General features: G+C 48.1%; 1 long non-coding RNA gene across 1 annotated transcript in view; it reads right to left on the bottom strand.

The window, feature by feature from the left end:
- Window positions 1–690: 690 nt before the first annotated feature.
- The window catches only part of LOC125756863 (uncharacterized), a 189,812-nt gene continuing 178,242 nt past the window's right edge, over window positions 691–12,260 (bottom strand). The window contains exon 3 of the long non-coding RNA XR_007414817.1: window positions 691–816. This is a non-coding gene — a long non-coding RNA (uncharacterized LOC125756863). The remainder of the gene's footprint in view (window positions 817–12,260) is intronic.

Consider the following 12,260-nt stretch of genomic DNA (forward strand, 5'->3'; position numbering starts at 1 on the left):
TGCCACATTTTAATTATTATTCATCGTAGAAAGCCCTTCTGCCCGCCATGGCGCTGCAAGCGCAAAACGCACACGCTGGGCTTTAGCAAGTTCCCCGGTAGGATAAAGAACCAAAATCAAAAAACGGAAGCCCGTTCTACGAACACGTCGTTCATGCCTACCGGCGCTACGATGAAGTCAATGCAATGTACAAATTGTTCGAAAGCGGCCTTGATGGCGTGTTCTACTTGCCGGTGGAGTTGCATGCACAGCACAGCTATGCTGCAGTACAATCCACGACCCAGAGTCCATGCAGGCTAGCGGGCCACCGAATGTAAGGGTGGCGCACTAATCGACAAACACACCAATACGTGCGGTACACAAAGCCACATAATTACTTAACATTTTCAGCTTGAACCTTCTACATGCCTTAAACTTAATCACTCTCTTTCTATCTTTAATGAAGATAATTAGTAGTTAACTCCAAATGCTTGTTGAAACACGGGCATGTTGAGTGAAATATTTACGAACACAGCGCGAAGCACACGACAGCTCTGTCGTTTTCTTTGTATACGTTGTATATGCTGTGTTCGTACAATTTTCGCTCAGTTAACATGCCCATCCTTCAATGCTTACAGCGACTGTATCCCGTCACATTTTTTTGACGTGTCATTCCTCGCTATAGAGGTAAAACACAAATTCAACTCTACTTGGCGCAATCAAAGGATTCTAACGGTCCTTATTCATTTATTTATTCTCCATTTATTTATTAGTGGTGACCAGATGTGTGCGGAAATGTTGGCAGCAGATATGTCTCCGGCTCTCCACAGCGTTGAACTGTTGAAAGAATTAAAAAGGATGAGGTGTACGTGAAAAGCATTATCTTACATCAGCAAAACAAAGTTTGATATACACACGCTGGCAAGTCGTTTCCGTAAAAATAAAAGAAGGATAAACAACTCTCTAGAGGAAATGTGAACCTTTCGTCCTAGAAGAAGCAGCGAAAATGTAAGACGGCGAGCTAATAATAGAAGCTCGCTCACAGACGAGGCTCTCACGTTAATTTGTCAGAGATGAGAATGAAAATACGGCGCTTCTTCGCAGCCGTCTGAGTGCTCGCCAACTATAATGAAATCCGCGTGTGAAGGGGAGCTCTTTAGCGGGAACTCTGCCGTGTCGTTCTTTGGAAATGGGGCCCCTGCCAACAGCTTTTCAACCATGAGTCGTTTATCGTTTGACCCCACTGCTCTACACAACTTGCGAAATGAAAGGTTCCTTACGGAACAAAAACAGCGAGGCTCGCAAGCTCGATCACGAGCGCTTTTTCGCTAGCGCAATTTCTTTTTATCGCCGGTTGGCACTTTTACATGGACATATGACAGTGCAGAGAATTATCTTACATAATTTTGGAGGAAGTGTATTCATATATACTTTCTTTATGCAATAGCATATCCTAACGTATAAGTTGGATATTTTTGCTCCTTCAATCCTCGCTTATATATTCCCATATCCTGGTTTTTCGAGGTCACAGTTTCTGACTACATATTCTTTGTATAAGGTAAACAAGTATGGACAAAGAATACAACGCTGACTGGCTCCTTCTTGAACCTCAAATTGAATCCTTCAACCAAACCTAACCTACCGTATTTAATCGCACACTGACAGCACTGCTTAGCACTGGTAAATGTTGACTAAATGATTGTTAATATATGGATAATGATAATTGTTGGGATTTAACGTCCAAAAACCACGATATATTTGTGAGGGACGCCGTAGTAGAGGGCTCAGGATTAATTTTGACCACCTGGTTTTCTTTAACGTGCACCTATATGTAAGTACACCGGCCTCAAACATTTCCGCCTACATCGAAAATGCGGCCGCCGCGGCAGGGGTTCGCTCCCGCGACCTTCGCGTCAGCAGTCGAGCACCATAACCCCGAGACCACCGTGGCGGGTATATTGGCTGATGTAGACTGTCCGCTGTTATAACAGCCACCTTAATCGTCTCCATTAAATTACAATCCACTGATGCTATCGCGTATACATAAACCACAACATGAGTCGGTTCTGCCTGAATATGTATTTTTTGCTCGAGGCAAGTGATTACTAGAATAATGAGTAACAGGCCATGAAATACAACCGCCTCGATATAGTGCAATAAACTATGAAATTAATTATTGAATGAGAATAAGGTGAATCGATCGATGGGCCCATGTGTGTTAAACACAAACATATTTCTTAGTGTAAGATTAATTAATTGCATTAGTCTTTGTCATTACTTAAGGTTGATTATGCTATCTACTTTTTTACAGACATGTCGAATGAAGGAAAAAAATAAAACGCGGAAAATAAGACATATGCTTCTACACTTATTGTATTGTCGTCCTTGCGCTCTACGCCTGCAAGATGACGCAGCAAGTTGGCCAAGCTTTGACATTAGCATGTGAGCTAATTTCAACGCAGTACTTTGATTACAACCGTGCCTGCCGTGTCGTCCAGACTGCGTACCGCCGACCCCGACATCTTGCGTAAAAAAATTGTGTTATGCAACATTTATTGGCATGCAAGCGCTTCTTTTTTTTTTCCGTGCGATTGCTTTGTCGTCTCGTTTTTGCCGCACATATTGTTGCCGTCATTTTCGCCCCATTACATGGTAATTTTGCCCACCTCGTGGCTATGCCTACGCAGATTGTGTTGGGTAAAACGTCCCTAAAAGAAGTGATGCATAAAGAAACAGCGGACACTTTTTTTTCCCGCGAAGCATTGCAATTAATTCCCCCTTATTATTTATTTATTTATTTGACTTGCATACATAGATACACAAGGACACAAGGAAAAGAGGGAAAGAGCAAGCTGGCAACTGCCACCCAGAGGGGCACCACGCCTGCCTACTCTTTTGGGAGGAGGGAAGAGGAAAGAAGACAGGAACGTCAAGAAGGGCTCCAATAGTCCAGACATGCGCGTTCATATATTCTTTTCTATTCTCATGTCTTTGTCTTGAAGGAAAAAAAAAAGGTTAATTACTGCTCATGCATCTTGGTTTTGCATGTCGTCGTGGCCAATTTTACAGCGCACAAGACTATATATTGGGTAATCCAGACAATTACGAGGCAACACTGCAAGCGTTCTCTTACTGAGAAACATGCTTAGGAGCACCCTATGATGCTCAAAGTGAGCCGCTCTGGGAATGACGGTGACACATTACACGTTTCTCACTGGATATATAGTTCCATTCACGACACTATGCGGGGAATCAGCAGATACGTTGAAAGTGCGCTGCTTTAAAGAGAGGGTGGTCCCGATGCACGGTAGGCAGCGCTATAATGGAAACGCGGAGAAAGCAAACACACCGTCCCGTTGGTCGTCGTCGAGAGCCGCGAACAACGAATCGAACAACCTACTTTCTTGCGTATACGCAGTGGAAGCCTCGATTGGGTCCGAACCTGATCATATATGCCGACGGCCTGCAAAGAGCAAGCGCAGACGACGGAATGGGCCCTCAGTTCTCCTGGCCAAGGCAACGACTGCGGGGCGAAGAAGTGGAGACTGAGAACGGAAAAGCGGCTCGGTTGCTTCGCCTGCTCGGCTATGACGAGGACCTGATTGCGCGTTTCGTCTCGCATCGCGTGGTTCGCGATAAAGATTGGCGCAAGGAATGAGCAGTCAAGATGCGCTTATCCTCGACACGCTTGACAGTACGCGGAAGTTGGATCCACAAAGCGAAACCGGCGGCGAGGCGAAGGGAAACGGCGCCGTCAGCCGCGTGTGGGGCGAGGAAGGGCGCGAGAGGGACACGCGGTTGCGGTGTGGTACACGCGCCGAACGAAAATAGAAAGTAAACTGCACCCCCTTCTCGAAATGGGCGATGACAGTCGCGCGAGCTATGGGAACAGGTTTCAGCATTACGAGAAGACGTGGTGCTCTTAGGGTGCGCAACTCCTCTTCCCAACGTGGCGACGCCGCTGCTGGACGCCATCGCGTAGATACAGAGAACCTCGCTGACCCTTTCTCTGATAGTTTAACTTGTTCCTTCGACGCATGACCACCGCCTCGTCGTCCTGTGTGAACTCATTGGTGATGACTTCTTTGCTATTACGCTGCTGCTGACCACAACATGAAAGGCGGTATTGGCGTCCAGACTCAACGCCGGATACTCTTTGTGCTAAAGGCGAACGAAGAATGCGAACAATGGGTAGTTAAACTCTGGCTGTAATTACAGTATACGCTGGGTGTTTCAGCAACAAATCAATGCAATTTTCAAAGACAATACAGCGGAATTAAAGATAGTGCTTTTCCGGCGAGACATTGTTCGTGCCGACGGACAACGCAAACTGTGCGATTATCAGTGATCTCGATACTTTAAATATGCAAGCTTACTAGCTTTTTTTTTCTGAATATCTACTCAGGGGAACGTGTCCGAATTGTAGAATCGAAATTACGTTGAATGAATTCTTGAATTATTGTCAATTTTGACATTCGCTCACAAATTCTGCTAGAAAATACGTCGATATGTTCCGAATAATATTCTCCGACAATCCGTAGGACGGATTTCTCTGAGTTACATATTTTGAAACAACGACGCAAATCGTCAGGAGCTGGCGTACACAATTTTGTAAGTTATACCGGACTCAATACGATGCCAGTTATTTCCTCCAGCTGTAATTGCCTTGAGCACTTATTGACAATAATTTCGCAATTGCTCCACAGAGTTCCTCTAGGCTTAAGTCCATGAGGCGAGACCTTTTCTTTTTTTTATTTTTTTTTCAGTCGTTCTTTCCCCATTGCCAAACAGTTGCTTGTGGCTTCTATAACCGAAGAAACGGGTAAGAGAATGTACGTGACTTATCCGGATAATTTATGGCAACGGTACAACACGCGCATGATCGATTCTTGTTCTGATGTCCTTGTTTCAGTGTATGGACAACCACAGCTCTGAAACTTTGCATACCAGCAGCCCATGGCAAGGAGTGGAAAAAAAAAGTTTTTTTTCTTCAGTAGCGTCGTACGATGATATAGCGCCCGCAGATTTAGCGCTCATCTTGAAGCACATGCGTGCAACTACTGATATGGCATGACATAGCGGCGTGCTACGACGTGAGCAGTTACGTCTATAAGTGCATGCCGCGCCCCTTCCCATGACGCGTGTATGGCCATGGCACTCAACGAACTGCGGCGTGGATGAGCGCATCGGGCGAAAGCAAGACATAGGCGAGCGTCTATTGCCGTTAAAAATGTTCCATTTGTGCGGCCTCCGTACAGTGAAAGGTAAGGTGGCCAAAATTAGTCAGGAGTCCCCCACTACACCGTGCATCACAATAATTCAATTCGAATTCAATACTGAAAGGCGTCAGTCCTCCTGTCTCCTGTCTAGCGTTCATTCCTTATACGTATGTATATATATGGAAGGTCGAAAACGAAGCTTTTGAGCGCACAGATTCCTTTTTGAGAGGCTCGACGGGTGACATCATCTTGTCAGTCTGCGTGGGAAGGACCTGTCGGGGAAAGGTGACGAGTGTGAAGGACAGGCGCTTGCTCCTGTTCGTCACACGATGTAAATAGACCTGTAGATGCTGTTTTGATTTTTCGGCTTTGCACAACTTGCCTCCCTTACCAAAATCCTGCCCTACGTTGCCCTCCCTCTTTCCCTTATAATAAAAACTGGCTTCGAATTTGCCACTGTATATGCTGCAACTATACAGGAAGTGAAATCTTCCTTTACTTTGAGCACGCAAAGATAAATGAGCAAACAAGTTTTTTTACGGAGAAGCTATAACAACGAGATGCATTATCTTTATGTCTTTGAAACGTCTTCGATTTTATGAACTTTCGTGACCGGTGTCTGTTTTTAATTTTCGTCATCATCTTCATGCATGAGAGAGAGAGGTTATACGCGAAAGGCGCGGTTGCGGGAACGTGACACTCAGCTATATTTAAGTCCGAATGGAGTAAATTAGTGAGATACCGAATGTTGGAACGAAAAGAGCTAGCGCGGGGTCAAGAAAGCTCTTTCTCATGTGCGTAGAGTCTGTCGACTATTGAGGTGACTTATTAAGTCTTCATAAAACGATCAGGCTGGTATACTGCACTGCTTTCGCGCTTCGTCAGTAGTCCGAACGACACTGCGCCTTTCATTATCGCCAGGATCGACCGGTCGTGAGCGGCGGATGATTACAACCTAGCGAATCACTGCATTATACCGGCCGTGCAGCGTATCAGGCGGCGATCGAACGACATAGTGGTGAATCGAAGCGCAAACCGAACGCAAGTTTCACTTTCATCCAGCCTGCACCCCTGACCGATCGAGGGTAGGAAGCCGGGTGACAGGCATGCGCTCCCGGCATTGCAAGAACACTGGTCGTGGCAGAACAGGCGTATACCTTTCAATCTATCGGTGAAGCAAGCGTCTATCGGTGAAACACTCGCGCAGAGGCCTATCAAGCATCGTTCAGCTACACGGAAAGGAAAATACCGACAGGTTTCTCGCCTCTTAGCTTGCATGCGACACACGCGCCTAATCTTGCTCGCAGCGCCTATGCACGCCGCAGTGCTGCTATGCAAGATGCGCGCGCAGATTACGCCGGCTGCCAAAGGGTCAGCGCGCGGCCAGTGCGGGGGATGCCCCCCCGGGAGGATGCAGCGGCGCGCGCGCATTAGGCATTCAGAAGCGCGGTGCACAGCCGAAGCACTCGCGCGCATGGGGCCTCCATTATCCTCGGTTTTGATCTCCGTGCGCACATGTCATTCGGCTCGTCACCGCTCAGTCGCGAGCGGCCAAGGCGGCAGCAAGAAACAAGGCGCCCACTGGTCACGTCGTTACCTGTATGACCGCCGCGGAAACGGGCATCCATCTCTAGACTGGTTTAATTCTCGGATCCGCGCGAAAGGGGCGACATGCACTGGTCCCTGACCCCCCCTCCCGACAGTTCTGCGCGCCTTATGGGCCGGCACGCTCAAGACAAACGGGACGTCCGCTGGAATCTCTGCCGATTTGCCACGCCGTCTCTCAGGCAATTTCCCGAGCTGGCAGCGGATGTCAAACGGCGCGCTCTGTGAAAGCCCGCCTTTCGCCCGCCGGCGCCCGGTTTCTCGGCGGCATCAGCCGTGATCGCCGCAGCGGCATTCCGTCCGCGGTGAACGCGTGCTCCTGTTGCCGGCTTGCGAAATCCTCCGACGGCGCGGGGAGCCTTCCTGCGGAACGACGCGCACTTTTGGGCCTCCTGTTCCCTATGACACTCTGCCGTTTGCCTCTCAAGGTTCACACACGTGCAAGAACGATCGCCGACACATGCCGTCATACTTAAATTTACTGGCGATACCCTTGCGAAAGGAACAGTTCATTTTGCTTTCATAAGGCGAATTATTCTTTATCTCCTTCCTAATGAGCTGCGGACTGGGCGCTCAAATCTATGGTTTCATTGCCTTATAGGATTTCATTTGCGTTGCATTGTGTACTCTAGCGGTTTGTCAGTGTATCAGCGCCTAACACTTCACATTCTCCATGCCCTTATAAATGGTTCGCATTAACGTCATCGTAGCCGGCATCTTGCAGTACAAGCATGTCGAGGAGCCACGTAAACAGGAGGCGCGACGGTATACGAGGCACGTCTTGCGCGGAGCGACAAATCGGTGTAAGCGTGATAATCAGGTGAAAAATGGTCACCGTCAAAAAGCAAACAACGCCCGTGTGATATTACAAAGCACTGACGTCATCGTGGACGCCACGTTTGAGTAGTAGCACGGCAAGAAGTACGTGGTGCAAGCCTCTTTGTTGAGATCCTTTAGGTAATAAGTGTATTACGGTGTATCCGTAATACACTACTCCGTAATAATACACTAATCCGTAATAAGTGTATCCACAGCGACAACTTTATTGGGTAATTTTCAGATAGAGGTTTATGGTACTGTGCAGGGACTTTGATATACGTCAGATAAATATATTTTAGCGAGAACCTCACTGACCTTATTGGATGGCATTTTAAATCCTCTTTATGCCTACCCCACTGCCGCTATAGGTCGTTGATCATATGATGTGATTAAGAGTTTGTTTTTTTAGTGGCTGCGGGAGTTCGTGACATATTCTGAGAATTGACGAAATAAAACGGGAGAAACAAGAAAATACAGAGAACTCTTTTGCAACCCTAAGTGAATTTCTGTGCCTTCAACTGCGCCCTGTGCCTGTTCTTCCAACTTAACCATCCAGGCAACATGACGCCCATTTCACAGCGCTTGGACCTGCTTGTTGAAAGACGTGGCCCTCGTGATGAAACCCAGGAGACAAGATCCAACATGTGCAGCTGGAACCTTCTCTTCATATGAACCATAATAACTGGCGCAGTTATCAGCTAGGCATGTGGACAGTGCAGAGAAGCGCACTTACGCGAACAAGAATAATAAAACTGCGATTTTTTCCTTCTTTGCAACGCGCATACCGCTATACATTTTGAACTGCTTTGTTGGTCAAGTCAGATCAAATGTTCCGGATCACCGATCTCGCCATGCACTAAGACACAACGTAATTAAGTGGATTGCCATCGCAACTAAGCCTGTGAATAGGCGAAGCTATAGTTCTGACACTATGCATTTCAGATAGAATGAAAGAGAAATACGCTGTTTAATAACCGCGGATGATGTTTGCCTGACTGTAAGAACATGTATGATACTCCAGATGACATTGGTAATGCACGAAATGACGCGCTCAGACAAAGTACAGACGTACACAAAATGCACATGTAATAAGGATACGTAACAAGTATCCAGAACGTCTGGTTCGGGCCACACGATTTCTGACGAATTTCGTGACCGCAAAATTGAATCGACATATGATAAAAAGGCCCTACACAACCTAAAGAAGTGGCGCGCTCCGTACGTGAGTTTCAGAGCAGCATGACAGTGTTCCCTGCAGGGTACAGAATCATCGAGAAAATATTCTACATGACTTTTTGATTGCCTTCCTCGAAACACTGAGCTATACATACAGCTGGCAACATCTCTCTTCGGATTCGGAGTATTTGCCGCAAGTTGTAATGACAAACGAAGATGTAATGAACCGAATTAAAACGACAAAACAGTGGAAAATTAAACATGAAAACTAAACCGCTCTTCCGCATCTACATCATTTCTTCTTTTGCGGTCACGCACGGTCCAAACAAGCGGCCAAGTGATGCCAAGTGTTTATCAGCGTTTTCCGCGAGCCCGACAGCATCCATTACATCCTTCGGGTGTATTGAACGTCGTCCCTTGCGCAACGGTGTAGTACATCGAGCCTTACGCGAAGAGCTGAATTCACGGGGAGGAGGAGGAGGCGGGTTGCTGCGAACAAGACAGGTTGCGATGTATCGGAGGTCGCCCTTGCGGTTGTCAACCGACGACGTCGCACCCGCGGATATCCAGAGCAGCCGGCGGCAACAGGTTCCCACGGCGGCGCGTGGGTGCCAAAGGCCAAGGAAGCAGTGCCGCACTGTCCGCGCGCCGGTTCAGAGCAGCGCGCGTACCACAATGCAGATCACGTTTCGTCCTGATAATTATTATTCGAAGCAAATGCACGGAATGCTGGAATGAAGAGGATTCCAATCGGCTCGGTGTACAATAGGGCGCTCGGCCTTCCCGCTGACCTGGATCATCACCGCCAGATTGGCCGCTTAATAACGGCCGGATATCAACCTTCTCGCGGGGCATTAACGCAGTCAGCCCCATTGTTCGGCAAGCCATCGGCAGCCTGCCACCAGCACCGGTTCGCGGCTCTCATCGCTACACGCAAAAGCAGCGCGGCGAAAAACGAGTCCAGCGCACCGCGCTCATTGAATTTCATTTGGCCCCGCGTGGATTCCTTTCCCGATTCTAGATGAACGCGCCACTTCGGGGTCTCGCGCACCGGCGACGATGTTTCGCTGCTGGAGGAGCTCTGTCGCGTCGGGGGCCTTCGTTGGCGATGCGCTCCGAATAACTGGCCCGCACACGGTCGATCACGTTTCTTCTCGGACACAACCTCTGACCAGACTCGTCATCTGCTTATGCGCCACTTGAGCGAGTGCTAATGCGCGCCGCCGCTACCGAAACTGGGTCGGCACGAGAGAACGCCATTCCGCATGCATTTATTTACCAACGCCGAGAGGCCCCTGTGTTCGATTTCCTGGGCCGGCGCGCACTTAACTCAGCGCACGGCGCGCATTATCTGGCCGAAAATAAAGGGACAAGGTTCGCCGAGAGGTGCCGATCCAGAGCGCCGGCGTGATCTGCTGGGCGGGATGCGCGGTGTCAGAGTTCGTTGGAAGCGGGCCCGGCGTGATTAATAGGCCTTTTATAAGGCAACGGGATCTCCAGCGGTCGTGGACTCTGCAAAGGGCGCTCATGCGCATCTTGCGCTTGTTACGCCAATACGGGCTGAATCGGCCTCTGCCGCTCATTGGGAGCTGGTATAATATAGGAGGCTGCATATCAGATCAACACGTTTGCACTCATCTATCTCTGAGCGCGGAACTCACGCTCTACGGAGGCCTCTTACTCGTGAGGAAAGTTGTGTAGAACCTTCTGCTTCTTTCGGGTGCATCCGCAGTCTATGTAAACTTACTCTTAGAATGCAGTGGAAGCAATGACGCGTTGGAGCAGTGCTGCTCCTCCGGCCAAACTTCACTTTTCCTCGGTGCAGTCATGCTGCCTTCTTTGACCGCCAAACCAAAATCTGCATCACATGGACTTTTTTTTTTATAGCAAACGTGATAGGTATACGCATGCTTGTAAGACAGAGAGTGAACTTGAGTCACATGGCCAACTACAGGAAAATATATGCCGTCAAAAATGCAATTAGCTGTTCGCACTAACGTACTCCATGGCGGGCAGCCATGAAGTATCACTCTATTGAGTTTTATGCTGAATGCCGAAGTTAGTTAACACGACGAAGTATGGGTTAGGTTACCAGGAAAAGTATTTATCGCATGCATAATATCCTGATAAGAGAAGAAATAGTAGAGAAGGAAAGGCAGGGAGGTTAACCAGTTTAGGAAAACCGGTTTGCTACCCTACACATGGGAACAGGGTGGGGGAGATTTAAAGATGGAGAGGAAATAGAGAGAGAGAGGTAGCACATGACACAGCACACACAGTCACAGTCGGTCACTCTTGCGTAGTACGCGACATTACTGTCACAGCCGCTTGTCCAAATTCGTTTCTCTTAAAAACCTCAGAAGTGCCTGATAAAGCGCAGCTTGCACTAAATGATGCAAAGCAGAACCGATTTTTATTCGCCTTATATGCGCATAATTATTTTTTCGGAGTCTTCAGGACGCTGTACACTGCATGCATCAGTAACAGCCATAATCTTGAAGGTGTCATCTGGTGAGTCGACTCGTCTGTTAGAATTTTTACGGCGACAATCGCTGAGGAACATACGTTCTTGCGCCCATTGTTAGCTGCCGCTATCGACAATCGCTGAGGAACATACGTTCTTGCGCCCATTGTTAGCTGCCGCTATCGACACAGCTACAAAGCAACCGCCCCGATGGCTCAATGGCTGCATGTATGGTTCCCTACTGCTGAGCACAAGGTCGCCGATACGATTGTTTGCCGTGGCGGCCCAGTTCAAATGCAGGCGGAACGTAAAAAATTCCCGGGCCGTGCTTTTGTTGCGCGTTAAAGAAACACCGAGAGAGAGAGATAATCAAGGAAAGGCAGGTAGGTTAACAAGACGCGCGTCTGGTTTGCTACCCTGCACTGGGGAAAGGGACAAAGTGGCGGAGACGTAAGAAAAGAGGAAGATTGACAGAATCACGCGCACACTTGGAGGAGCGCATCAAGTCTACAGGCGGTCGCGCAGACCTGTTGACTTTAAGTATGTCAGTAACGCTTTCAGTGAATAGTTCAGATTTTATTTTGACCACCTGGCGTTGATTTCGGTGCTTCGAAGACGCAGAAGGCAACGAAAGAAACGCCATGTGGTCAAATTAAACCTGAGGTATTTACCATACACTTTGTCCCTCATAAGCTATGTACTGGAAGAGCCAGGGTGGTTGTACATAGTGAAGTTCTTCATCGCGCTACTAAGATACGAAAGACGACGTAGAAAGAACCACAGGGGACAAAACAAGCGCGAACTAAAAACTGTTTATTTTACGAACTCATGAGGAAATATATATTACGCAAGGAAATGGGGTAAAACAAACATTCACACATGCGCAAGAACCACATCCAGAGAGATCCGATCCGCTATCTGACGCCCACGTGTCTCGAGGTCCAGTGTCTTTCCTGCTCTGAATGAATGACACCTCCTCATCAGATAATGATACTGAA

The sequence above is a fragment of the Rhipicephalus sanguineus genome, chromosome 1 (assembly GCF_013339695.2).
Source record: "Rhipicephalus sanguineus isolate Rsan-2018 chromosome 1, BIME_Rsan_1.4, whole genome shotgun sequence".
In the NCBI taxonomy this organism is placed as follows: Eukaryota; Metazoa; Arthropoda; class Arachnida; order Ixodida; family Ixodidae; genus Rhipicephalus; species Rhipicephalus sanguineus.